The following is a 26827-nucleotide window of genomic DNA, read 5'->3' on the forward strand; positions in this document are numbered from 1 at the left end:
TAAGCCAACATCTGTTTTCTGATGTGGTAACACTTTATTTTATTGAAATTCTTTGCCTGAACTGCATCCTCCAGGATTTTGAATCAATATCACCAATGAATTAATCAATTTCACCAGTCCCTAGGCAATTACACTTTTTTTTACTTTTTTCCTTTGTATTTAATGTTCTTGAAGAAGGAGGAAGGGGAAACAAGGTATTAATTTGTCATAACAGAATTAACAACTTTAGCCAAATCTTCAAAAGGGATCAGATAAAATGGACCACTGGTAAAAACAAAATTGTATCATCATACTGACGACGTTTAGGAAGGATCCCAAAGCAATTTACAGATTTAAAGTGCCATAAAAACTATATTTTACACACATGGAATCACTTTCCCCACCACTAAAATGGATCCAACATTGAAGTGAAATAAAGCTATATTTAGTGGCACACAACAACATTTCACAACTGATTAGGTTGAAAACTCCATTTCCAACTGAAATTGAAGAGTAAATTCCTGGCACTGGATTATCCAGATTGGAATCTAGTTGTATCAGTGGGTTAAAGTTTAGAGACAAATTGCAAATACCTTACTCCTATTGGTGAACATCTAAACATACAAGAAGTCACACTGAGATTTATGCATATAAATGCTCACCAATGGGAGTAAGGGGTTCACAAGATGGTCCTGAATTTTTATTTTTTTTTAATGTTTAAACAAATCATTGTGAGAAACTGGCAACAGAAATCACAATTTATGGGCCTTAAGACACTGTGGTATTCTGTAGAACTTGAGAGAACTTCATGAAATACCAGTAGCAATAAACTATTCTTCTATATCAGTGGTTCTCAATCTTTCCAGACCATGTACCCCTTTCAGGAGTCTGATTTGTCTTGCATACCCCGAGTTTCACCTCACTTAAAAACTTCTTGGTTACAAAAATCAGACATAAAAACACAAATGTGTCACAGCACACTATTAGTGAAAAATTGCTTACTTTCCCATTCTGTCTGTATGAAATTTTAGTGTGTACTGACTTCACTAGTGCTTTTTATGTAGCCTGTTGTAAAACTAGGCATATTTCTAACTGAGTTGATGTACCCCCTAGAAGACCTCTGCGTACCCCCCAGGGGTACGCATACTCCTGGTTGAAGAACCACTGCTCTATAGGAACATGGATGGACAGAGCTCCTTGCAGTTTCCATGGAAACTTAAGCACTTCCTGCTTAAAGTGAACTTGAGCTGCTTCCCTTTCACATAGTCTGTTCTGTATTCTGTCTGAATTACAGCGCCGAAACCCCTACCCCATCCCACCATGCATGCATGCATGCACACTCCCATGCACCCATACCCTCCCAGTGCAGGATGTAGTTTAACTTTGTGCATCTAGAATATTTATACCAAGGCAAAATGCCTAATTTATAAAGATGCAAAACATTGGTATTGATTCCAACAAATACAAAGCTTTCGTCTGGATTTATTTGAAACTTGGCCTCATTGTTACAAGAGGAATGGATGGAAGGGAGGATTAAGCAAGAAGTTTCTTCACTTATTTTACTCACCCCTCCTATGTAGACAAAGCTAGTAGAACCTGTGGCCTAGTCAATGCGCAGGGGAGCATCATCAGATTGCACCTTAAGTGATGATTAAAATGAACCCTCTCCTCCCTTCATGAGCGTGTATGTAAATTTGTATCTGTGGGTCCCAAAATTTTCAGTCTAACCAAATATGGCACCTGCACATGTCTCAGGGAATGGTTTCTTTGACTAGTCATCAGGGTGGATCCTTAATGGACACTATCGCAAATCCACCATCTGTTCTTACTTCAGCGTACTATATCTCTGACAGTTCGGTTACCCACCCTGTCTTTCCTAGGGTAATTTCTATTTTCTTGGAATGAACTTGCTTCCTGCAAGGAGTGCTCCACAGCTATCTGAAAATGGATATGGGGCTCATGAAGCATCATCAAGCTACATCATGACATGCCAGTGATGACATGAAGGAGGAAAACTCCTTGAAGAACGTCCATGATGGAGTCTTTAATGGTGGACTTAATGAAAGAGATGCTGGGGTCAAGAAGGTTTTCTGCAGGCTTATTTCTATTTTGTCAAACCTGTATTTATAAATATGTAAAGTACTTAGAGCTAAAAGTGACATTCATATTGATAGATCTAGCAAATGAAAAATTCTCAAACTCTTTCAGCCACTTCAATAAGCAAAAACAAATCACACCTGAAAAAAAAATCAACATATAATTCTATTATAGACAAGGGGAAGGAGCTTTCATTTTCTAGTGGACCTCTTTATATGGCTTCTCAATACAGCTATATTGACGTCAATGCATGCTCAACACTTCTGAAGCTCAGGACATTGTATTTATGTGCCCAATCTGGATTTAGGACCCAAACAAGAAACACTCAGGTTTGAACATTTTGTCCCAAGTTGTCTAGTTTGAACTAAACTAACACCATTATTTTAGATTGCAGTTCCTCTTGGAACTCTGTTTTGATTTTGCAAATCAGAATTGTTTTAGGAGGAAACTGGAAAAGTCCTTGAAAATACGACAGTGCTGAATCTAGTGCCCGCAAGTTACACAACCACAGAGAAAAAATCTCATGCCATTTCCATCTTGTTACTGATAATGTAAAAACATAGAGTATTGATTAACTGTGCAAGCTGTCAAGTTAGAGGCATCTGAACTCACCCCCATTGATGTCAATGGCAACCCCCCCCCCCTTGAATTCTGTTGGAGGAAGATTGAGCTCTATGGTATGACTTTTTGGGGGAGTTAATTTATAAACAACTCATTTTTTTTGCACAACTTTAAACTGTGTTTATAATAATCCCTTGAAAGCATGAAACAGTAGCCTGCTTAGGTTGATAACTTGTTTATCTCAGCTAAGTAAGCTGTAGCAATCTTTTAGAAGTTGTCTCAGCCACCAGTACAAATGTAGCCAAATGAGACAAAGGACTACATGAATTGGAAGATGTAGACAAAATATTAAAACAAAACCCCTGAAATTCTTTAAGAGTTGGGATTTAAGAATGAATGTGCACACTGCCTGCATATCTCCCACCCATACCCAGCTCCACCCTCTCTGGCAAAGCAATGCCCAGGCAGGTGGTGGTGAGATGTGCTGACAGGCGGACAGCAATCCTCCCACACCATCTCCACTGCACAAGAGCCTTCCATGGTGGTGGTGAAGGAAGAAAGAGGCAGCTGGTTTTACTCCTAACTCTCACAGCCATCCTCGGGGAGTAAGTATTATTGCACCCTTTTCAGTCAGGCAAATGAAGGCACAAAAGGGTGAAGTACATGTTCACATATGGAGTCATTAGCAGAGCTAGAATAAAATCCAAGAGCTGTGACTCAGTCCAATGTTCCAATCACTAGACATAGTACCTCCAGTATTTTATGGTGATTAATATTTGCAAAACTATGTTAAGTGCCAAGTTTTATTATTACATAGCCACAAAGGTGGGTTAAGAGGACAGCAAATTGTTGATGCCTCAAGTCTGGCAGCCTAGCACAAAACTTGGTTTTTGCAAAAGGCTTAAACTACACACATGAAGTTTTGCTAGGTTATAATAAAGGGTTCTGAAATATAGTTCTGAATTACATGGAACTCTCTCCAGCCAGATTCAGAATGCAATTTAATGGTCACACATGTGTTTCTCTCTTGCATTGGAAGATGCTAAATCTTTTCCCATTTGCAGAAACTTGAGCACTCATATGTCAGATGGATTTTATATGAATCAGCCTTAATATTCCACTGTTATGATTTTGAATGTGACTGGCCATTTCTTGTTTTCAGTCTTTGAATATTTTTATTTCCATTTTCACAAGCTATGATGATTGGTTTCAATGCAATTGTAATAGTTTGTACTGATTCTGATTCTTTTTCATGCTCAAGGGCCTATTCCTGCAATCACTTACTCCCACCAATGGTCCCATTGTCTTCGGCCCAGTCCTGCAATTCATTACAACTGGGCAGAATGACCCACGGACATGGAGCGCCGTTGACGGTGATGGGGCTTGATGTGGGAGTTGCAGTCTGCCTACCCACAACAAATTGCAGGAGCCTGGCCTTAAGTAGTAAAGTAGGCTGCGTGGTGTTTGCAGGCTTAATCCTCAAGTTTGCATTGCAAGGGTATATAAAGAGAGTGAATTTTATAGCTGTATCACAAGAATCAGAATTGGGGTTGCTGCTGGGAAGGAAATGTAGAAGAAAGAACAGATTAGATACATAACAAGACAGAGGGAGAGAAACAGATAAAGGAAGATGGGGAAGGTGGAGAAACAATGGGCAGAAATAGTGGTGACCTAAAGGGGAGCAGAATTTCTTACCGAGTGTGACAATAAGGTACCAAACAAATAATAAATAAAAGTTTAGTTACTATGTAAAGGCAGGTTTCAGAGTAGCAGTCGTGTTAGTCTGTATCCGCAAAAAGAAAAGGAGTACTTGTGGCACCTTAGCAACTAACATATGTATTTGAGCATAAGGTTTTGTGAGCTACAGTTCACTTCATCGGATGCAGTATTTAGTCTCTGTACAAACTTCATATTGGCCCCAGTGAGCGATCCAATATAGAGTAGAGAGTAGGAAATATGACAATTTGAGGACTCTGTCTACATATAATTCATTAATTTTAATTTTATGAAATCGCTCTGTCATTAACTGCCTCAGTATGTAGTCAGTTATAAGCTAATAAGGTCCCTTAACACATATCGCTCACCCTATCTGGAAGAAGATACAGAACAAACAAAAGAAGACATTAACCTTAACAATTAGGCACTGCCCAAACAATGGATATGCTAAGAAGGGTGCCTGAGCTGGAAAACCAAGTTTATCTGCAGAAAGTGGTGAGTGGAGAGTGAAAAATACCTAACAGTGGAACAAAAGGGAGAGAGGTGACAATGCTGGTTTAAAAAGACACAGGAGGCTTTGGGCAGGGAAGAACAACAAAAGGTGCATGCTTTTGTAGCAGAGGGGTCATTTTTGATTGCAGGACCAAGGAAGAAAAAAGCTGGCTGCCCGGGGCAGGGGAGGGAGGAGGAGTGCGGAGAGACAGACACACATACTCCATGATTTGGAGGAGAGGCCATGTGCAGGAAAAATGATCCTGGACACCCTAGAGCAGTGCTACTCAAAGTGGTGGTCTGCAGACCAGTGCCGGTCCATGAGCCATCAGCTGCCGGTCTGCGCGCACATTGGAAAAAAAAAATTGCCGGTCCGCCACATCAGATAGCTTGAGAAGCACTGCCATAGAGGACTCTGACCAAAGAACATGCAAGAGTAGTAAGGAAACTCAAACAAGGAAAGGCACATAGGTGTTTTACTGTTTTGTCTAGATCTGTATATCTCTTGGGCTATCTATAGTAAAGAGTAATTGTGTTAGAAATCTTTACAAAAGTCTGAGAGTTATGTGCTTCAACTATCACATGTCTCTGAAAAGGTAAGCCATAAACAAGAGCAGTCACAATTTTCGGCTTTAGGAAAGGGTGCGGTTGGCTGCAGTCGTCAGCTCCTAGAAGCGGCTGGCACGTCTCTCTGACTCGTAGGCACAGAGGTGACCGGAGGGCTCCTACACTGCCCCTGCCCATGACGCAAGACCTTCCCCGAGCACGGCAGCCAATGGGAGCTGCGGGGGTGGCACGTGCACACAGGGGCAGCACGCAGAGCTCTTGGCCACCCCTTCGCCTAGGAGCCAGAGGGACATGTTGCCACTTCCTGGGAGCCGCCTGAGGTAAGCTCAGCCCAGAGCGAGCACCCCAACCTCCTGCCCCAGCCCTGAGTTCCCTACCACCCCAAACTCCCTCCCAGAGCCTACACCCCCACACACCTCAACCTCATGCCCCAGCCCAAAGCCCTCTCCCGCACACTGAACCCTTCCCCCACTGCCCAGACCCTGGCCCCACCCCGGAGCCTGCACCCCCTCCCGCACGCCACTCCCCAGCCCGGAACTCCCTCCTGCATCCCACACCAGAGCCTTCACCCCTCCCGCACCGGAAACCCCTGCCCCAGCCTGATGAAAATGAGCGAGTGAGCAAAGGTGGGAGAGAGGGAGCAACAGAGGGAGGTGGGATGGAGTGAGTGGGGTGGGGCCTCAGAGAAGGGGTGGGGCAGACGGTGGGGCCAGGGTGTTCAGTTTTCTGCAATCAGAAAGTTGGCAACCCTGCTAAGATTCTATATTAAAAAACTTCAAACTTCAGTGCTTTTGGGGACGTGGGCAGTTGGACTGTGAGATCCCACTTCCATGAACAGTTTACAGACAGTCAAAAAGAATCTGTGCTCAGGAAGATACCAGCAAGGCCAAAGAAAGAGAATGATGGATCCTATTTAAACCAGGGAAAGCTTAAGAGGGCACCACGTGGTGGGACCTAAACACAGTAGCTTAGTGAGTGTCCAGCCGGTGGAGCTTTACCAGGGCAGTGACAGAAATCCTGAGTTTATATTGCTGCCCACAGATAATTATTAAACATGGAATCTAACCCTCTCCTCCAAATGAATTTGACACGACTGGTCTTTTTCAGACATTCAGAGGGTTGACATTGGCTGTGTTTGAAGGAGCAAAGGCCTGTCTGTACAATAGCACGGGAGGTACAGTACTTCACTACTACTTTTGCTTTGACAACTAAGTGCAAAAGAAAGGACTTTTTCTTTCCAGACATGCTAGAAAATGACTAAATATTTTGTAGGATTTTCATTAAAAGTTTTCTGATACAAATAGATTTAGTTTCTGAATCAACTTTGACACTGTCCCTATGCATTAAATACTTTGTAAATAGTAAGTTCTGAAATGGAAGGCCAGCTGAAAGCTGTTACTAATAGAGTTACTGGAAACTGTTTTGTTCTTCCACAAAAACAACTAATCAAAAGGTTAAGGAGTAAAACTTTAGGAAAAAATGCATGGGTTAAGTTTTTTGATTTTTTGGGGGGGTGATAAAAATATTTTGAGACTGTTAACATTTGTTTATATTATTTATTTTGTTTAAAGGTAGTTTTGTAGCATCTCCAATGAGCTAACTATTAAGAAGGCCAGGGACCTGCAAAGTAGGTTTGTGACCTGATCATGCCTCCAAGCAAGCCGAACATGCCTCTTTGAGAATATGGCCGTATCCAAATTACCGGCACTGCAGTGACATAGCTCTGGCACCATGCTGCTCTGTAGCATAGATGCTTCCTAAAGCAATGGAAGGAGTTTTTCCATCCCTGTAGGTAACCTCTCTGAGCAGACAATGAAAGAATTCTTCTATTGGCTAACCATATGTACACTGGGAGTTAGGTCAGCGAAGCTATGGCGCTCAGAGATGTGATATTTAAATATCACTGAGCACCACAGTGAGGTCAACCTAACTTTTAAGTGTAGGCCAGGCCTATATCTACTGTTTCTTTAAATCTGTACCAAGAAGCTAGGCAGGACTGGGGAAGTTTCTAGGCAGAAGCAGAGAGACAGACTAGTGATAGGAATAATACCAATTTCATTATTATTAAAAACATTCCATATTCAATGTTAGAAGAAAGTGGCTCCTTCTAGGATTCTGTTATGAGACAGGTTTCAGAGTAGCAGCCGTGTTAGTCTGTATTCGCAAAAAGAAAAGGAGTACTCGTGGTATCTTAGAGACTAACCAATTTATTTGAGCATGAGCTTGCATCCGATGAAGTGAGCTGTCGCTCACGAAAGCTTATGCTCAAATAAATTGGTTAGTCTCTAAGGTGCCACAAGTCCTCCTTTTCTTTTTGTTATGTGACAGAACTGCGGAGCGCTAGTAGGGGCATAACAAGGCTATGGTGAGCACTCACCTGAAAGCTTTCCCTGTTTATGTGCAGGTGCCATTGGGGCAGAAGAGACTCCTTCTGCCCATTTACTCCACTCAGTGCCCCTAGCAATTTAGAGCAAGATTTTAAGCAACACAGAGCAAGAGTTTGCCCTGCATGCTTTCCAGTAACTTATACATTATCACCGAGCAGTGAAGGGTCGGGTGGACTTCCATTAGAATAACTTTTATAATTCAGTCTGGTTTTAGAACATTAAAACTTGCATTCAAAAAAAATAATGTTTTTTAAAAAAATCAGGTCAATTTAAAGTGAAAATAAAGTTACACATTTCTCCAGTTTATTTGAAAACTCTGCTGTACATTGTCAAATACAGCCCACGTCATTATTGTCACAGAAAAGTCTAATGTTTATTTCAAATTTTATTGCTTAATTCAGTTATGCTTAGTTTTGCACCTATTTGTTCTGTGTTTGTACAGTGCCTAGCACAATGGGGTTCTGGCCCCCCACCACCATGTCTCCGAGGCACTCTGGTAATAAAAATAATGAATAATGCAGCCAGATATGCTAACCTCCCCCACTGAAGCAGAAACCTCTCATAGAAGACACCTTTCTCCAGCTCCCTCACATGTCAGTGCTTTTTCGGCTTGTTGCTGCTCTTCCTCTCTTTCCCCTTCCCAGTAACAGCTTCTCAGGGTGCTGGCTCTGTAAAACAGCAGCTGACTTCACAGTCCAATTACCAGCTTTGGTAAGTTTCACTTTGCCCAGAGGACAGAATCTACTGTGAACAAGTGAAGCAAAACTTACCAGAGCGACTCCTGAAGGGGGAAGCAATAGGAGGGAAATAGGAGAGGCAGCGGACATTGGACAAAGCCTTGTCTGTCTGCACACAGTTTTTAACAATTTATAAATAGTCCAGGCTACGGTTGGCTCCAAAGATAGCTTGTGCCTACACACAACATAGTTAATACCCTGTTGAAAGTGTTTTGCCCTTGCTAGTGGCTAGAATGGCACATAGCTACCTTTCTCTAACAGGTTCAGTGCACAGACTGCTTGCAGCGTCACTAGGACCTCTTTATCACGGCTGTGTCACTGGTTTGCTTGGTCCCCCTTTCTCCTTGGGCTGTCTTAGAGTGCAGGGTTACACAAGATGAAACATCCTTCAGGCCCCCTAGCTCCTTCTGAGGCACTTTGGAATAGCTGCACAGGTGTGATACACATAGAATAAGGCAGTATGGTAGATGCGTTAATCTACAAACATGGTCGATAAGGTTTTTTTGGGGGGGGAAAGCTGAAGCGTGGGGTATAAATCAAGAGCTCTTGTAACTGTGTCAGATGAGTTACCTGTACTGTAGAAAGAAAAGGAGTACTTGTGGCACCTTAGAGACTAACCAATTTATTTGAGCATGAGCTTTCGTGAGCTACAGCTCACTTCATCGGATGCATACCGTGGAAACTGCAGCAGACATTATATACACACAGAGATCATGAAACAATACCTCCTCCCACCCCACTGTCCTGCTGGTAATAGCTTATCTAAAGTGATCATCAAGTTGGGCCATTTCCAGCACAAATCCAGGTTTTCTCACCCTCCACCCCCCCACACACAAACTCACTCTCCTGCTGGTAATAGCCCATCCAAAGTGACAACTCTCTTCACAATGTGCATGATAATCAAGGTGGGCCATTTCCTGCACAAATCCAGGTTCTCTCACCCCCTCACAAAACCACACACACACAAACTCACTATCCTGCTGGTAATAGCTCATCCAAAGTGACCACTGTCCCTACAATGTGCATGATAATCAAAATGGCCCACCTTGATTATCATGCACATTGTAGGGAGAGTGGTCACTTTGGATGAGCTATTACCAGCAGGAGAGTGAGTTTGTGTGTGTGGGGGGGGTGGAGGGTGAGAAAACCTGGATTTGTGCTGGAAATGGCCCAACTTGATGATCACTTTAGATAAGCTATTACCAGCAGGACAGTGGGGTGGGAGGAGGTATTGTTTCATGATCTCTGTGTGTATATAATGTCTGCTGCAGTTTCCACGGTATGCATCCGATGAAGTGAGCTGTAGCTCACGAAAGCTCATGCTCAAATAAATTGGTTAGTCTCTAAGGTGCCACAAGTACTCCTTTTCTTTTTGCGAATACAGACTAACAAGGCTGTTACTCTGAAACCTGTACTGTAGACAGGCCCTAAGAGGATAAAGGATCAAGTCAGATGGGAAAGAAAAACAATAGACCCGGAATGGGGAAAGAGCTTAAAAATAAAAAACACCCAGAGAGACAGCAGAATGAGGTTACTGCTACAGCTGGGTAAAAGCAAAAGGGTGTTGTAGTTTTTCAAGAAAAAAAAATCAAATCAACTAATAAAAACTCAAAGCGGCACAGCATTAAGGATGCTCAGCAAGCAGTATTGATAGGTACCATGGCAGAGAGGATAGAGAGTTCCACTACAGCACATCGCTTCTGTCACAAGTTCTACAGCAAGGCAAATGCATTTCATCAGCCTTAGTGATAACACTGCTGATCACTGCTTCCCCCGGCCCTGCCAGCAGCATGGGAATGCCGCACACTGCCAGTCAACCCCTCTCCTTCAGCCACTGTGCTGAAAACTAGTCAGAGTGGACTGCCAAGCACCAAGAATAGATGGGTTCCCCTTTCTGCTTAACGTATGCTAATGCTTCCCAGATCGGTGCTTGTCTCCCTGCTTCGATCATATTTTTCAGGCAATGCGGGGGAACGGATATGACAGAGAGAAGAAGAGCTGCCACACTGCTTGCAAGATCAGAATGAGGAAAAAGAAGATGGAGAGCACAGAATGAGAACAAAAACAAAGCATAAAGAGCAGGGGATGCACTGAGAAGCAAAGGGGGCAACAAAATACCCCTCCAGCGCTATAAGAACGTCTGTCTAGCCTCTGCCTAGAGTTTAGAAGTTACTTGGTATTTTGCAGTTTCAAAAGCCTATTTTGAATTTCATTTGCATGTGGTGTTACCATGCTGTCTGCAGATTCAAATCATTTTTGCAATTTGTATTGAAACAGCTGAGCCCCAAGCATCCAAATGACGAACTTCCTCTTTCTCCTCTCTCCCTTCCTGAGTATTTACCAAAGGAATTTTCACTTCCTCAGTGACAAAGACTCAGATCCCGGCAATCCTCTTAAACTATATTCTCCATCTCCTTTCCTCTCATACATGAATCTTTGTTACACAAAAGCACTCAACCTATTACCCAAAAGGGCTGGCCAGGCCACTCCCAGTCTGCTAAGCTGCAGGGGCTGCTCCAGCCTAGTACAGTCCCTTCCATTTGGACCTTAAGGGCATAATCTCCATGATTCTCCAGGTCCTGCAGATGGTATGGTTTGAGAATTTCCACATCAGATAAATGTGCTAGATATATTAGTTTTATTGTCATCTTTTCCCATTCAATTTTATACCACTGGAAGACTTATGCTTGAATATTTTCTATACCAAGATCAATTGGTAAACAATTGGAGTCAAAAGCAGCAGTAATACAGATCTGTGGATTTACAAATTTCACCATTATAAATTAATGATACACATATCTATAGGAATGGCGCTTGTTGCTCCTTAGTATTTATTTTGTTGGAAGGCCATAATGCAGTCACATACGACAGTATATGAAGGGGAAAAGACTATATTTCTACATTATCTTCTGCAGAACCATATTGTTCCAGCATTTGTCTAATACAAAAGTCTTTAACATATGAAGCATGGTCAAAAGTCTATTGATCAAACAGGTCTACATGGGTGTGCCTGTACCAAACAATGAATAAGACGTAAAAAGCAATAAAAGTACACAATGAAAACCCCACACACCAGAACATATGAACAATAGGGTTGCTGTGCCAATATGTACATTTGCTGAAGGCCCTGAATTGCTTTCCACTACAATAAAGAATTGTTTGCTTTCCACAAACAATAAAGAAGATGGAAAACACATTTTCAAGATATAATCAGTCCCCTTTATACGTATATCAAGTCTGAATTGTAAATAAACTGATGTGAATAATGTAAACAAAAATTACAGAAAATGCCAAGCTCGGAGTGCAAATGTACCATGCACACTAATTCCTAGTATGTACTGTAGCATGGTTCAGCTCAATATTTCACATGTCTATATTGTAACTGGTGTTCTTCAGAAGAACTAAAAAATCCAATTGTTATTGTCACTGAGACAATAGGCTCAATCAAAAGAACGTATAAAAGAAAAATAGAACTTTAAGATGTAACTGAGCAAAGTAGGTGAGAGTTTTTTAGTATATCACCCACAGCTTAGACAGGAAGAGCAGTGTTGACCTTACATTATGTCCAGTGATGAGCTGCCAAAATCTCAAGAACCGGTTCCTTCACTCGCTCCGGGTCTTCAGCGGCACTGAGGGACCCGCCGCCAAAGTGCCACCGAAGACCCGGAGCGAGTAAAGGACCCGCTGCCGAAGTGCCGCCGAAGACCCGGAGCGCCACCGGGTTAGTAAAAAGGGATTCTCAAGGGGAGCCTCCCCAAACGGGAGCTCAGGCGGGCTGGACAGGATGGTCCTGCGGGCCAGAGTTTGCCCAACCCTTTAACAACCGGTTACGATGAGGTACTCAGTGCTGTACAAAGGAATACATTATAGTTACCCCAGGTGCTTGCAGTCTAAATAAGACAGACAATACAGTCCTAACATATAGGATACATAGGTTGAAGGTCTTCATTTCAAATAGTGCTGTTCTCCTCCTCCTCCCCCGAACATTGAATTTGGCTGTACTCTCATAACAACATCTCTCCCCACCAAGTGCTTCTGTCAAAATGTCATCTCTATCCTCCAGGGTAGAGGATATTTCCCACTGTAATGTATCTAGCATCCTGAGCCCTATGAGTAGTTCTTTAGGCCTGGACATTAAATAGAGGTTCATTACGAATATCAGACCAAGCAGCTCTCATATCTATCATACAAACACCACACAAAACTGATTCTTCCTCTATATTTATGCCAGGATAGTAATCTTAAGGAAAGGTGCTGAGGATTGTTGAGACAGACTCCCCACAGGAAATTGCAGCTTTAGACATCAAATTTAACGGAAGCATATTTGAATGAGACTAAAAAGATCACTGCATTTCCCATCCTTCTCTGAAGAACAATTTAACTAAGAGTGTTCAATGCCGTCATTGGAATTTTGTTGATAGAAATTAAAACATTTTTGAAATAGTTAATAGGTTACTACATGGTGTATGGGTACTGACAGTTGTATCAGTGGGGTAGATCTAAAAACTTGTATGTTGTTAAAAATAATTTATATAGTTCACTGGGCTGTGGCCTGCTTCTGATCTTATCTTGTCTGGAAGGTGTTTGCCAGCTCTATTCATAAATACATAACTATGTTTTGGAGAAGGGTAGAAATTCTCGTGTGGGGAAAAACCTTGCAGTCACTGATGGCGTCAGGAGCATGATCAGCACACACACACAAAAACCACACACACACCCCCCCCCCCCATCCGTACTATTTCACAAAAGGGCAGCTAGTTACTCAAAAGCCTAAAGGGCCAGTAGCAATTTCATACAGAGTGTTTTTTGGTTTCTTTTTAAGGTTGTGCTTAAATACATTTATACGACTTGATTCCTTGGCTTCAAGTGGAAGTCTAGCCCATTCCACATGAATCCTGTGAGATCTGCAGGATTTGTGGGGCCAGACCTTCCTTTCTCCTGACTGAAGAACACAGGAAAAAGCCCCATGAAGGAATTCTTGGGGAGCTTCCTTCCCACTCCATGTGGCTATCATCATCTAAAGGCACGACCTGGCCTGGGGTTATGGGTAGCTGAAAGTCCTCAAACAGAGGTGAAGAATAGATCTCTCTAGCATAATGTTTCAAACAAGTGCTCAGTACTTTTTCATGGAATCTACACTATGAGCACAAGTCATCAGCAGGAATTCTACAAAACACACCCTATGGATTTTCTTTTTATTCTACTTTATAGCAACACCATCTCACACAAAGTTGGGGCTCATTGATACCATCAAGGCACGGTCTCATGTTGGGGGCAGCGTAGAGCCATGCTACCTCAGGAGGGTCTGCTGCAAGAAATCCTGTCTCACCCTTGCATTAGGTGGAGTTTACACCCCCTCCTCCTTCCCACCATCACCCTTTGCCTGCCCACCAGCTGCACTGGCCCAGCTTCATAGGAACTCACATAGGGAAAAAAAAAAAAAAAAAAAAGAGGGAGCAGACCCTGAGTTTCCCGGAGCAAAGGGGCTACAATTATGTCTGGCCCTTACACAGGCCACATAAAGAGGGGAAAGGTGCTTGCTGTCTTCCACATAGTACCTCACCAGAGGTGGGTATCTTGTTATACCAATAAAAACAAAAACCAGCAGGATCTTATTAAAGGGAAAAAGGCAAAATACCACATTTATTGTGAATACAGAAAGAATCATAGTAAACAGTTAGTTATAGCTATAACATTCCATTCAATCTCATATTTATTCACACATTCATTCACACACACACACAGGTTCTGCAAGGTTGTTATCATAGTTACCAGCCTTAGAGTTGCTCATGCCAAGCCACTGGCCAGGTGGCCTGGACATGAGGAGGGAGCAGGACCTTGTCAGATGCTCATCTGATGCTCCTGGAAGTTAGTTTACAGAATCAGACCCCAAAGTTCTCACTTTCTAGAGTCCATTTTTATAGGAATTTCTTCCTATGCCAGTCTATGGGAATTGCTTCATCATGCTGTTGCTGAATCAGTCAGCACATAGCACATTCCTGACGCCTCCATGCTGCTAGATGTTATCTTGTTCTTTGGTTCTCCCATCCTTGAGGCTGTTGGGTGGATTCCAATCTGCCCTCCGGGGGTCCTCTGGTTATTTCCACTTGACGCCTTCTTCAGCTGATGGACACTGGATTCTTCGGCTGGCACCTCCCTGATCATTCAGTTATTATCCACACCAAGCATCCATCCACATACATCCTCTATCTCTATTTTAATCACAATTGTTAACAAAGCAAGATGACTACAACAAAAAGGCGGGGAGTCTCTGGGTGCTGTTTTTGTTGTTACAGAGTATTGTTTTGAGTCTCTCTCTGTGTGAGTAGTTGTTATTACAAAGAATTGCTTTGAGAACAGACTCTGTCTTAGAATGTACTAACACAATTAGCAGCTTGCAAGTTTAACACATAGAGGGAAAGAAACAGTACCAAAAACCAAGAGACCTCTTAATTAGTAATACCCTGGAATTTAAACTATGGGGAATCAAACTCATTTGTGATTTTAATACAGAACTTCTTTAATATGATCCAACATAATCCCCCTTTTGACACTAAGATTTATAATTGTCAGTGTCACTTTCTATGTAGCCTATTCAAAAGAAGGTACTGTGAGGCAATTGGAGTTTGTGATTCCAATTCATGCCACATACATGATCCTACTGATGTATCTTTACTACAAGGTTCTGGGGCAACAGGCAAGGTGAGGCACACCCACTTTTGAGGAGTCCATTCGGTACAACCTCTAGTGTCCAATAGCTTCCCTCCCTCACCAGCCCGAGGTCCTGGCTCGAGGTCCAGGGTAGCCAGAAGGATCCCATGTGTAATATGGGGAGTGGGCTAACCTTCAATACCTTTGCCTCCAAGGACTGTTGTTGTGCAATTTTGACAACAATTTCTCCCATTAACAAGTCTGGTTTTACAATACTGGAAACGTATTGCATCCATTCATATTGATAAGTGTCAAACAATGATCTCTTTCTTTGTTTTAACAAATGCATCAAACCTTTAATATTTCCCAATATGACCAACATTTAGTGTTCCAAAGTAGCTAGGGCAAGTATCTGCATTTCAGTGCATCCCATAGCTATGGCTGTGTAGTTTCTTATTTCTAATTTTTTTTTTATGCATAAGCCATGTGGTAGTATTAAGCCATTGCCAAAGATTCCATCGGGCTTTTAGGTTACCCAGACCAATTTGGACCAAGTCTACATTGGCATGTACTTGTTTCTGTATCAGGCTGTCCTGTAGCTGGGACAGAGAGCTTAATTTATTTTTAATGACCTGCAGGTCTTTAGTATTTTTTTTTAAAAACACACAACTGTGCTAGCAACAAGACAAAACATAGAACTCAAAACACAATTTCTATTGTGACAGTAGATTCATGGTATTGGGTTGCTCTTCAGCTGGCATCAGCTTTTCCTGATTTTCTGAAAGACAAAAAGAACATGTTTCTACCCCTTTTGGGGTGGCAGATTATTGCTTAAAATATTTCTTTTACAAATACCCTTGCTGATTGCAGGCAAAACAGGAATTGCTCCCATATTTTCCTGTTTTTGTTCTATAGGCAGGCCAGGTTTCAATGGCTTTTATCTTTTAAGGGTTATGGGGAAATTATCCCACTGTTTAGTCATTAAATCCCTGAGGTGGGGTACCTCAGTTTTCCTTCTTATACAGCAGACCAAGTTTATAATGTTTTTCCTGCTGTGATAAGCTTTAAGTTTATTTACAGGTAATAGCTGAGAAGCATCATTACCATATGACCTTAAACGGTTTTTCCAAAAATCATACACACTATACGTTGTTACAGGGGTACTTATCACTAAATTTATTAAAATTAGCTTGTTATCCCATGCCTTTTATTTCGACAATTTGTTTGCTGACCAGGTATGTCCTTTATCTGCAGCTCCTTTGTGCTGCTAGTTCTTTCCTTCCTTTATCATTTAGATAATTTGCATTTTCACAGACACTTCCTGCTTTTGGATTTAAAGCCATCAGCAGCTCAGAGACTGTATCTTAAAAGGGGGACAATCAACTTTCACCAGAGTTTTGATTACTTTTAACTTCTGCTTCCAAAACACACAGCAATCTGAAAAAGAAAACCCAACCTATTATGGCTCCCTTTGGAGCCCTAATAGCATTTTAATTAAGTAGCATGGTATGTTTGCATTTCTTTTGCCCCTTCTACAATATACCCTGCACATGTTCTGGGGCAAATGCACATTCCTTCCATAGTTTAACTTTTATAACATTATCCATATCAATTTTTACATAAGGTGTAACTATTTCTTTTTTTGCTTAGAGTTTTCATGTACCTTTATCAAAGTGACAGTCTGATTACTCAGAGCCATTTTAAGACTCAGTGTTTCTAACATTGCTTCTTTTTGTTTTGTGCACCTCACCCCTACTCTTGCTTCAGAGGGGCACTGTCTTTTTTATTTTTTTTTTTTACTACAACTCTCATCTGCTATTTTGTTACAAAAAACAAACAAAAAAACAAACAAACAAAAAGAATCCAGAATTTTTTTTCTATTCTCTTGATTTTGACTGCCTTGCTGCAGTCACAACTTAAAAACATTTTAAATTTTGTAAAGCATTGAGTTACCTTTTAATGGTTAAATGCCAAATCCCAAAGCCAAACAACACTAATTACCTGTGCCTAGCAAAAAGATCTGTCAGTTTTGCAACTTTGAATTAAAGAGTCAAATGGATTTTTAGTGGCATTATTTAAAACAAAAACAAAACCAATTGGTCCTTAGAACTTTACATATTTACACACACACAGATAGATACATACACATTTTCTTTTCCTTAACATCCCTTCCACACTGCTCTGTTTTTTACATCTTACATTCCCTTTATATATTTGAGGCAGTTAAGTTCCAATAGAACCCTCTTATGTTCTTTTAGCAAATTTACTAAATTGTCCAGTCAAATGATTTTAATCAGATAGTTTATTTTTGCCTGGCTAATTTACAGGTATTTCTTTGGAAAAGGGCCCATTTTTCCTTCAGAATGGTTGCAAAGAAACCAAGAATGCTCTAACACTTTTCCTTTTTAACATTTTCACGAAGTTTAACTGCTTAATTCCCTCCAGCCTCTGCAGAGTTAACTTTTTTTTTTTTTACTCTCTTCTCTCTTTGTAATTATGCCTAGGGGTGCCGTACATAGGACCTTCTCCCCCTTTACCTGCGTCCCTCCAGCCTCTGCAGAGTTAACTTTTTCACTCTTTTTGTATTCCTGGAGTGCCTCTTTCACTATTTGCAGCGGACTTTGGGTATTTGTAGCCAGCATCTTCCAATTGTCTACTCCCTTTTCTGTTTGTGCCTTTTCCTCTTTACATGAAGACAAGCGGAGGTAAGAATCCTTACATGCCTTCCACAACAACCAAATTGCTGCTCTCTTTTGGCAGCTCTAGAAGGTTTGTATATGAGGATATACTGAGCCAATCTACCCTCTAGGTCCGAAATTGTGCAGGCATCAGCTATGGCTTGTTTAGTCCAAGGACTGTGCCCAAATTTTTGAAGGATTTGTTTAAAAGGTGTAATTTCTTTAACAAAAGGTGAGGTTGGAGTTCCTTCTCACTCCATTCCTCCCTCTGGTACTGGCTTACCCTGTTTTCTTTTAAACATCTTAACATGGATATTTCAATCTCTTTGTCACTCCTGGTATTACTTAGCAAGTGACACAGCCTAGATTCTGAAATCATAGCTTAATCTATGCGCTTTTCCCCTGCTACCTTCCTGGAGGCCAGCAGGTCTGGTTAACCTAACAGAAATGCCTAGCTCAATAGAGCTGGCGGTGTGCACACCAATATTTACAATAACTGAGGGTTTTTACCAATATTCCCCCTTTCGCAATTCTCCACCAAAATGTTATACCAATAAAAACAAAAACCAGCAGGATCTTATTAAAGGGAAAAAGGCAAAATACCACATTTATTGTGAATACAGAAAGAATCATAGTAAACAGTTAGTTATAGCTATAACATTCCATTCAATCTCATATTTATTCACACATTCATTCATTCATTCATACACACACAGGTTCTGCAAGGTTGTTATCATAGTTACCAGCCTTAGAGTTGCTCATGCCAAGCCACTGGCCAGGTGGCCTGGACGTGAGGAGGGAGCAGGGCTTTGTCAGATGCTCATCTGATGCTCCTGGAAGTTGGTTTACAGAATCAGACCCCAAAGTTCTCACTTTCTAGAGTCCATTTTTATAGGAATTTCTTCCTATGCCAGTCTATGGGAATTGCTTCATCATGCTGTTGCTGAATCAGTCAGCACATAGCACATTCCTGACGCCTCCATGCTGCTAGATGTTATCTTGTTCTTTGGTTCTCCCATCCTTGAGGCTGTTGGGTGGATTCCAATCTGCCCTCCAGGGGTCCTCTGGTTATTTCCACTTGACGCCTTCTTCAGCCGATGGACACTGGATTCTTCGGCTGGCACCTCCCTGATCATTCAGTTATTATCCACACCAAGCATCCATCCACATACATCCTCTATCTCTATTTTAATCACAATTGTTAACAAAGCAAGATGACTACAACAAAAAGGCGGGGAGTCTCTGGGTGCTGTTTTTGTTGTTACAGAGTATTGTTTTGAGTCTCTCTCTGTGTGAGTAGTTGTTATTACAAAGAATTGCTTTGAGAACAGACTCTGTCTTAGAATGTACTAACACAATTAGCAGCTTGCAAGTTTAACACATAGAGGGAAAGAAACAGTACCAAAAACCAAGAGACCTCTTAATTAGTAATACCCTGGAATTTAAACTATGGGGAATCAAACTCATTTGTGATTTTAATACAGAACTTCTTTAATATGATCCAACAATCTGGCCTGAAGTGAGTACCGTCTCAGCCTAAAAATCAAAACACTTAAATACTCAAAATGAAGTACGGAAACACACACTTCTTTTCTACCAGAAAAATGGAATTACTTCTGGGATTAGCTGTTTAACTCCCCACAACCCTAGTGCAGCATTGCCATGTGAAAAGACATGAAGAATACATTATCTAATAAAACTAAGGGTAACTTTACATAGGATGCTACTACCCAAGTTGCACTTTAGCCAGGACACCAAGTGCAATGCCTCTTGTCTTGAGAATTGTGCTATGTAATCTTTAATGGCCACAGGTGGCCAGGAGGACCTTAGTTTTGTGTCATTCAAGAGATGGGACCTTCAGCATCCTCTAATTCAATCTTGGGTCATCAATTAAGTTCTGATTCAGGGACAAATCTCTCAACTGAAATATCCATATCACTTTCTGAAGGACCTGGGTAGGCTATGAAGTTTCCCTTACAAAAACTGATCAAGCATGCTGCTGTTAAGCTTATGAGAGCTGATAGAGTCACAGAACACAGTGCCTCATTTCTAGAGAGAGAGAGAGAGAGAGAGAGAGTGGGGAGGCAATAAATTAATAAATGCACAAAGATTTGTAGATGTGTAGAAAATCCATCCAATAGTTTAGACAAGGTGAAGCAGACCTGAAAACAGGAATGCTAATAGAGTATAAAATGCCTAGTATTAGCAGGTGATGTATCATTGTAGTCAAAAGCGCTATCAACAGAAACAGTCATTGAATGATTTTACTGACCAAAATATTGTTAAAAAGGCCTTTCTGCAATTCTTTGGGCACCTTTACAACAAAAAGTCTGCTTACCTAGAGGAATACACAGGAAAAGCAGAACCACTTCACATCTACCAAATTACAGTAGTTGCTAAAATGCTTGTTATACATCATCATTGCAGTAAGACATTATCTCAACAGTTTCTTGATGAAAGAAATCTTTATCCTATTAAATCAAGAAAACTTTCTAACTATTATGTAACTTACAAAGCTGGCACTGGATACAAGATATTAATCTTGAAATAGGTCAACAGAATGTGAAACCTATTGGCTGCAGAATCCATGAATTTTAATTGTCTCCTGTGATTCTGTACACTCATGTTAGATAGCATTATCAAGGAAAAGAACGAGGAGTACTTGTGGCACCTTAGAGACTAACAAATTTATCTGAGCATAAGCTTTTGTGGGCTAAAACCCACTCATCAGTGAGACTTTCATCCTGTTTCTACTTTTACTGAAAAAATTATTTGGCTCTTCCAATCTATTGTTGTAATGTTGTCACTATTTATTATAAAGACGTGAAGTCCTCACTTTATTAAAAACTTATAAAACCATCACATCTGCTCTGCATCCAGTACTAGAACAGGAAAGATTCACATTAAAGCAATTTGATTAACCCTTCTTGAAAACTAGGCTCCCCAACACAATTTAATCTTTATTTTGTTAAAACAGTTCTATATAGCAGATTTTTTTATAATCATTTGGCAAGTGTTCCACAATTTATCTACCACCAGATATTACATTACAACCATTTGCAGCCAGTGTTCAGGCATTCCAGGGGTCGTGCAGGAATCATACTGTACAAGGGTAAAAAGTTCCCCCTCAATTTGTGGTGGGTGCGTGGGTGGGATGGTGGATTTGCAGGGAGTGTGGGAGAGAAGAGTGTTTGTTTAGATTTTTTTTTTTTCAGCCAAAAACTAAAGTGCTCTTCCATTGTGAAAAATGAAAGTAAATATGGCAACTTCTACTTCAACTTTTTTGTTCCCTGTGTGTATTCAGAGTTATATCTGCTTACTTTAATGACAAACTAATTTTGACTACTGAGCTGAATTTTATTCTTGCTTGAGAAAAAACAGGGACTGTCAACTAAATTCTAACAGCAGAATATTGAGGATGTTTGACTGAGAAGGAACCAACTGGACTTTCAGATTCTAGACAGAATTTGCAGGTATGGCAGTTTAAAAAAAAAAACCAACCTTTTACACTTTAGAAACTGAGCAGACTTGGACTGGAAACCAGTGAGAGACACTACACATGGAACATCACAATACCATTTTCATTTTTTTTCAAAGCAGGAGCACACTTTAATATCTAGCTAAGAGGAAGCAGTTTTAATTTGAAGATGCTCCAGAAATTACTATACACTCGTAGGTTTAAAATCCAGAGTTTAAACACAGAATATCCAGAGGCCATATTTTCTCTCTTAGTTAAATCAAGTCTATTGTCTTAGCTTGTGACAGTGACTAAGAAAAAATGCATTGTGTAATGCTACATTCTTTCTGGCATTCCTGCTTTTTTGTTTGTTTTTAATTAGGAATAATCAAGATTGGCTGAATAATCAATATAGCCTTGAAGATCATAACAAACCATCAAATGTAATCCCTTTCTAAAGTCTTCTCAAATAAATTGCTGTATTTCCTTAAGAGCTGAACCATACAGGAAAGCTTAGACTGCAGCTACACACCTTCCCTTGGGCTAAAGGAAAAGCTAACCAGGCTGAAAAGAACTCTCGCTTCCTTTTAACTAATGTACTATAAATTGTATCTGAGGTTCAAAGAACTGTTCACTGAAGGGGCAGAAACACAAGCTGCCCATTAGTGTCACACTTCCTCTTTTGAACTGGCTATATCCTTAACACAAGGTTCATTTAATATTTCTTCAAAAAGAAAAGGAGTACTTGTGGCACCTTAGAGACTAACAAATTTATTTGAGCATAACCTTTAGTGAGTTTGCAGATACAGACTAACACCGCTGCTACTCTGAAACCTTAATATTTCTTGTTCACTTCAGTTAATTAGAGAGATCAGGTTCCATGACCGGACAAATCAATCACCCTTTAGCTAATTCAATAATAATTCTAGAATGCACTCAACCAGCCCCTTCTTTCTCCTGCCTGAAAATTTTGGCTTTTCTCTTTTCATTTTTAGGGGCAAGGGAGACCAGAGGAAGATGTCAACATGTATTTATAGACTAGCTTTCCCTAAAATGATTAGTATACCAGTAGGGGAGGTTAAATCTCAAAAATTCCAATGTAATTAAAGACAGCATGTTATAGGAGAGCTAACAACGTAACTAAAACCCAGCCTCCTGCGACAAGCTATTTATGCAACAGACAAATGTCTATTATAGAGTGTCTATTCCCGCTGACCCGCAAGGTAAATCCAGGTGGGAAAAAACTGTTACCAAAGCAACAGGGACAGCTGCCAAAAAGGTCCCAAGAATCACCAGAGAGAAGCACTGGTTCCCTCCGACAAACTCTAGGAATGTCGGAAGCCCACGATTTGTATGAATTAAAGAGGAAGTCTTATTAAGCCGTACCCTGCCAGCGCAGGGCTGTTCCCTACATTTCCCACTGCTCTGAAAGGATCACAGAAATTACCGCTGGACACAGTAGCCACTTCCAAATTAGGAGACAAAAGAAAGACACTTACTTCCCTGAGCGTGAAACTTTGGAAGCAGCAAGTAAACTCCACAGTTACTTCAGCCACAGAGTTGGGGTAGGAGCCAGGGTGTAGTTCAGAATTAAATTAGCGGATTATCCTCGGGAAGAGGAAAAGCTACCCGTTGATTTTTTTGAAGACCACAGGATTTTGCAGCTGGGACAGAAAGAGAGACTCCAGAGCAGCCAAGCCTATAGTCTGCCTGAGGCCACCCCTGTGCACTGCAGAAAAGGAACTTCGGTTGGTTTCAGTGGGTTGGCTGAGAGTTTTCAGTTTACTTCCTGGTATTAGGAGATTTGCATAAATAATCAGTAAAGGATATGGGTGGGGGGGGGGAGAGGAGGGAGAATTTTTAATAAAAATAAAAAGTATTGTTCAGCTTTTGATTAATAAATCAAAACAATGGGGGAGGGTTTCATAGGAGGGGCTGAAGTAGAGACACAAACAAGATCCCCAGAGAGATTTCCACCAGCAGATGAGATAGATGAGAATGGGATTTCAGGAGGAGGAAGATCATTACTGTTGGCTGGTTTCATTTTAACTAGAGCAGCCCTCAACCCTCCCTTCCTCTGGCTAATGGGAGGAGGAGGGCGTACTCTGCTCTTAGAGACCGTCACAACCATCTATTTTCCTCCCTCCCTCTTTCTACTATTCAATGAGGGGAGGCGGCACACACCTGGGGGGAGGGGGCAGTAAGGAAAGTCCAAGCAGTTTCTCCTATTCCCTTTCTCACCTGGTGGATAATAAACTATTTTAGCTCCCCCGGAGCACATAAGGAGTCTGGGAGAGTTTAGAAGGAATGCAAGTTAAATATTTTACTAAGTGTAATGACTGTCCCTTCTGAGCCAGGGAAACTTGTGAGGTATGACTGAGCAGAGCGTTACTGTTAACACTATTAAACAAGAATATTGCAGTAATAGCTAGAGACTAACCAGGACCACATTGTTCTAGGTGCTGTACAAACATATAGTAAATGGCAATCCCTGCTCCAACGTCTTATGAATCTGAAGGGGAAAATGTAAGCGGTGGCTATGGCGGGTAATAGGATGGAAACATTTCTGTTTTGACCATGATTCTGCTTGTTATGTCCAATACTGGTCAGAGACCTAATCTGTTTTCTTCATCGGCATGAGGAGAAACTCCTGCTCCCATAATAGACTCTTATTTATTAATAAGAAATTAAAAATATATTGAAAGATCTGAGAGGGAGGTCACATGTCGCAGTAAGGTAGAGGACTCTGATGATGGGCACTAGAAATCCACCATCAACCCTGCCAAACATTTAAACATGGCAATTTCTAAAATGTACAGGAAACAGGCTTGGAAAGGAACCCAAAGGTACAATTACCAGTTTTTAATTAGGATTCACTAGAAGACTGCTCTGATGTGGAATCAGCCCCTAGAGACCATCAAGCCCCAAGCAGGGAGGTCTGGACAAGAAATCCAGAAGCTGCAACTCAAACTCTAAAAGTGGAGAAAGGCATAAGTCTACTTACTGAGCAAACAACTTCTGAGCACAAAAGATTAAATAATATTAAAAGTGGTCTGAAATTCTGACTTTGAATTCTCAAGCAGAGCACTAAATTGGGGTATTGACTACAGCAGGCCCAAATCTTGGGAGTAGCCGAGCAGTATTAGGTGCAGGACACAAGGTGAAGCAAAGGTACCTTTATGCCTTCTTTGCAGTTCTCCAATTTTAAAGCTAGCTAAGGGCCTGTTCATCCCTCAACTCTAGATAGAGTAGCCTCCAGGGGTACATCTATACTGCAATAAAAGACCTGCAGCACAGGGATGGCTAGCCTGGGTCAGCTGACTCAGGCTCACCAGGCTGGGGCTGCAGGGCTATAGAATAGCAGTGTAGTTGTTTGGGCTCAGGTTGGAGGCTGAACACAGACCCCAGACAACTACACTATTGTTAGCTCCACAGCTTGAGCCTAGGGTGTACACAGTTGGAGGAGTACACAGTTGGAGGAGCAAATCCATGCCAGTCTATGACACAGTCCTTAGCCACAGGCTGTGTGTGTGTGTCAGGGTAGGGAATTGGAGGGAGGGGGTGTGACAGGGTGTACCAGGCCCTTTGAGGCCTCCTCCTGGAGGCCCCATGGTCCTACCACACTGTGCCCCAAGAAAGGAGCAGCTAAGGTGGGTCTGTCAGGCCTGCCTAGAGAGGCTGTATAGAATCAGCCATTCAGAGGCCAACAGGCTCAGATAAAAGGAGCTGCAGGGGCTGAGCATGTCAGTCTCTGGCTGGGACGAGAGGAGCAAGGAAGTGCTCACTGCTAGTCAGAGGTGCTTGACAGAGACCTGGAAGACAGGTTCTCATGGCACTTGCGTTCAGTGAGAAGGATCTGAGAGACACAGCCCTGAAGTAAGGGTGAAGAGAAAGGGGCTATGTGGGAAAAGGCCCAGGGAATAGCAGCAGTGAACTGGAGGCAGTGGTACATGGCTGTTGTTATAGGGTCCCTAGGTTGGGACTTGGAGTAGTGGGCAGGCCGGGGTTCCCTCACCAGCCGCTGGGTAAGTGGTCTAAACCCCAAGAAGGGGACAAATCTCCTTTAGAAGCCCAAGCACAGAGCTGGATTTAAAGGGTCCAGCAATGAGGCTGAAGATCCTGGTGAGGGCTGACAGTTTGTGGGACTTTTGCTACCCTGGAATGGTTAATCCATTTTAGACTGTGTGACTTGGCCAGAGGGCTGAAGCACTGAAGATCCATCTAGTGAGGTCAACAACCTATGGGAGGTGCCTGGGGCAGGACAGCTTGCAGCATCACACCCAGCCAACAGGAAGCACCAACGAGAGGGCATGTATTTGGACCACATTGAGCGCCAGCTATTTTCTGTTGCTTGGTCCCTAGAAGGCTATAACAGTCTGAGCATAAAGTTAAAGCAGCTCCAAATCAGTCCCCAAATGATGCTGAAATACAGGTAGCTTAAAGCCACCTTTGTCTCCTCTCCTTCACTTAGCACAAGAATGCAGAAACTCAAAATTGGGGCCGATGTTTATCCCTGACATCTATACTGCCACTCAGGGTATGTCTACACTGCAGCAGCACAGCTAGGGCGCTCTAGGCGGCATCTATGCTACAGTGGCATCAACGGAAGGGTGGTTGTGGAATCCTTGTCATTTTAAAGAATAGGTTAGACAAACACCTATCGGGAATGATCTAGGGATATTTTATCCTGCCTCGGTGCAGGGGGCTCGACTAGATGACCTCTTGAGGACCCTTCCAGCCCCCACGTTTCCATGATTCTATCAACAAGAAACATCTTTTCAAGAAGATTTGACTAACATGAAAAGGGGTTGGATTTGGGATATATATTCCGTGTTTTGTAAGAAAAGTAAACAGATGTGTGGTTATCCTTAGCAGAAAAATCTTCCCAGGTCAAGTAATAGAGTTCCTATCTGATAAAGAAGGTAGTTGCATGCCTATCTCAGGAACTATAGCTAGGCAAGAAACTGCATATACAAACATATTCATCACATGAAAACACATTATTAATGTTTTTGTTCAGGTCCGCTCTGCATCTCAGGGGCATTTTATCGGTGACGGTGGACTTTAATTGGGTCTCCCATCTAAAACTAGTCAAAAAGTCTAAATAATAGAACAACTTGTGTAGGTCGGAAAACATGAAAAGAGATACCCCAAATCTATCACTGAAATGCTGAAGAGAAAGACTGTCATATATGAGGAGTCGCTGTTCATTTTCCAGAATAGACTTTATGTTTTGATGGCCTGATCCAAAGCCCATAGATGTCACTGGTAAGACTCCCATAGACTTTGGATTAAGCCCCCAGACTGTAAACATTTATATAAGGTAGGAAAAAAGGGGATAGTGATTTTATTATTGTCCACATTATGTCGCTTTATGGGCTAACGTACACACTGCCGGGAAAAAAAAGAAGGAACGTACTGGACAATATAGAACCTGAACACAGGCAAAAAAAATGAAAAGGTCTATCTAAGGTCTTATATGGCCTCTCTATCACCAGAATATCT

At 41.6% G+C, this 26827-nt stretch overlaps 1 protein-coding gene across 2 annotated transcripts in view; it reads right to left on the reverse strand.

The window, feature by feature from the left end:
* The window catches only part of LYN (LYN proto-oncogene, Src family tyrosine kinase), a 94604-nt gene extending 71443 nt beyond the window's left edge, over nt 1–23161 (reverse strand). For both annotated transcript variants that reach the window (XM_084620921.1, XM_084620920.1), the window contains exon 1: nt 22822–23161. The gene's annotated coding sequence lies outside the window, so the exon portion shown is untranslated. The remainder of the gene's footprint in view (nt 1–22821) is intronic.
* Nucleotides 23162–26827: the final 3666 nt, after the last annotated feature.

Source organism: Lepidochelys olivacea, assembly GCF_965140295.1.
Source record: "Lepidochelys olivacea isolate rLepOli2 genome assembly, chromosome: 2".
Taxonomy (NCBI): Eukaryota; Metazoa; Chordata; order Testudines; family Cheloniidae; genus Lepidochelys; species Lepidochelys olivacea.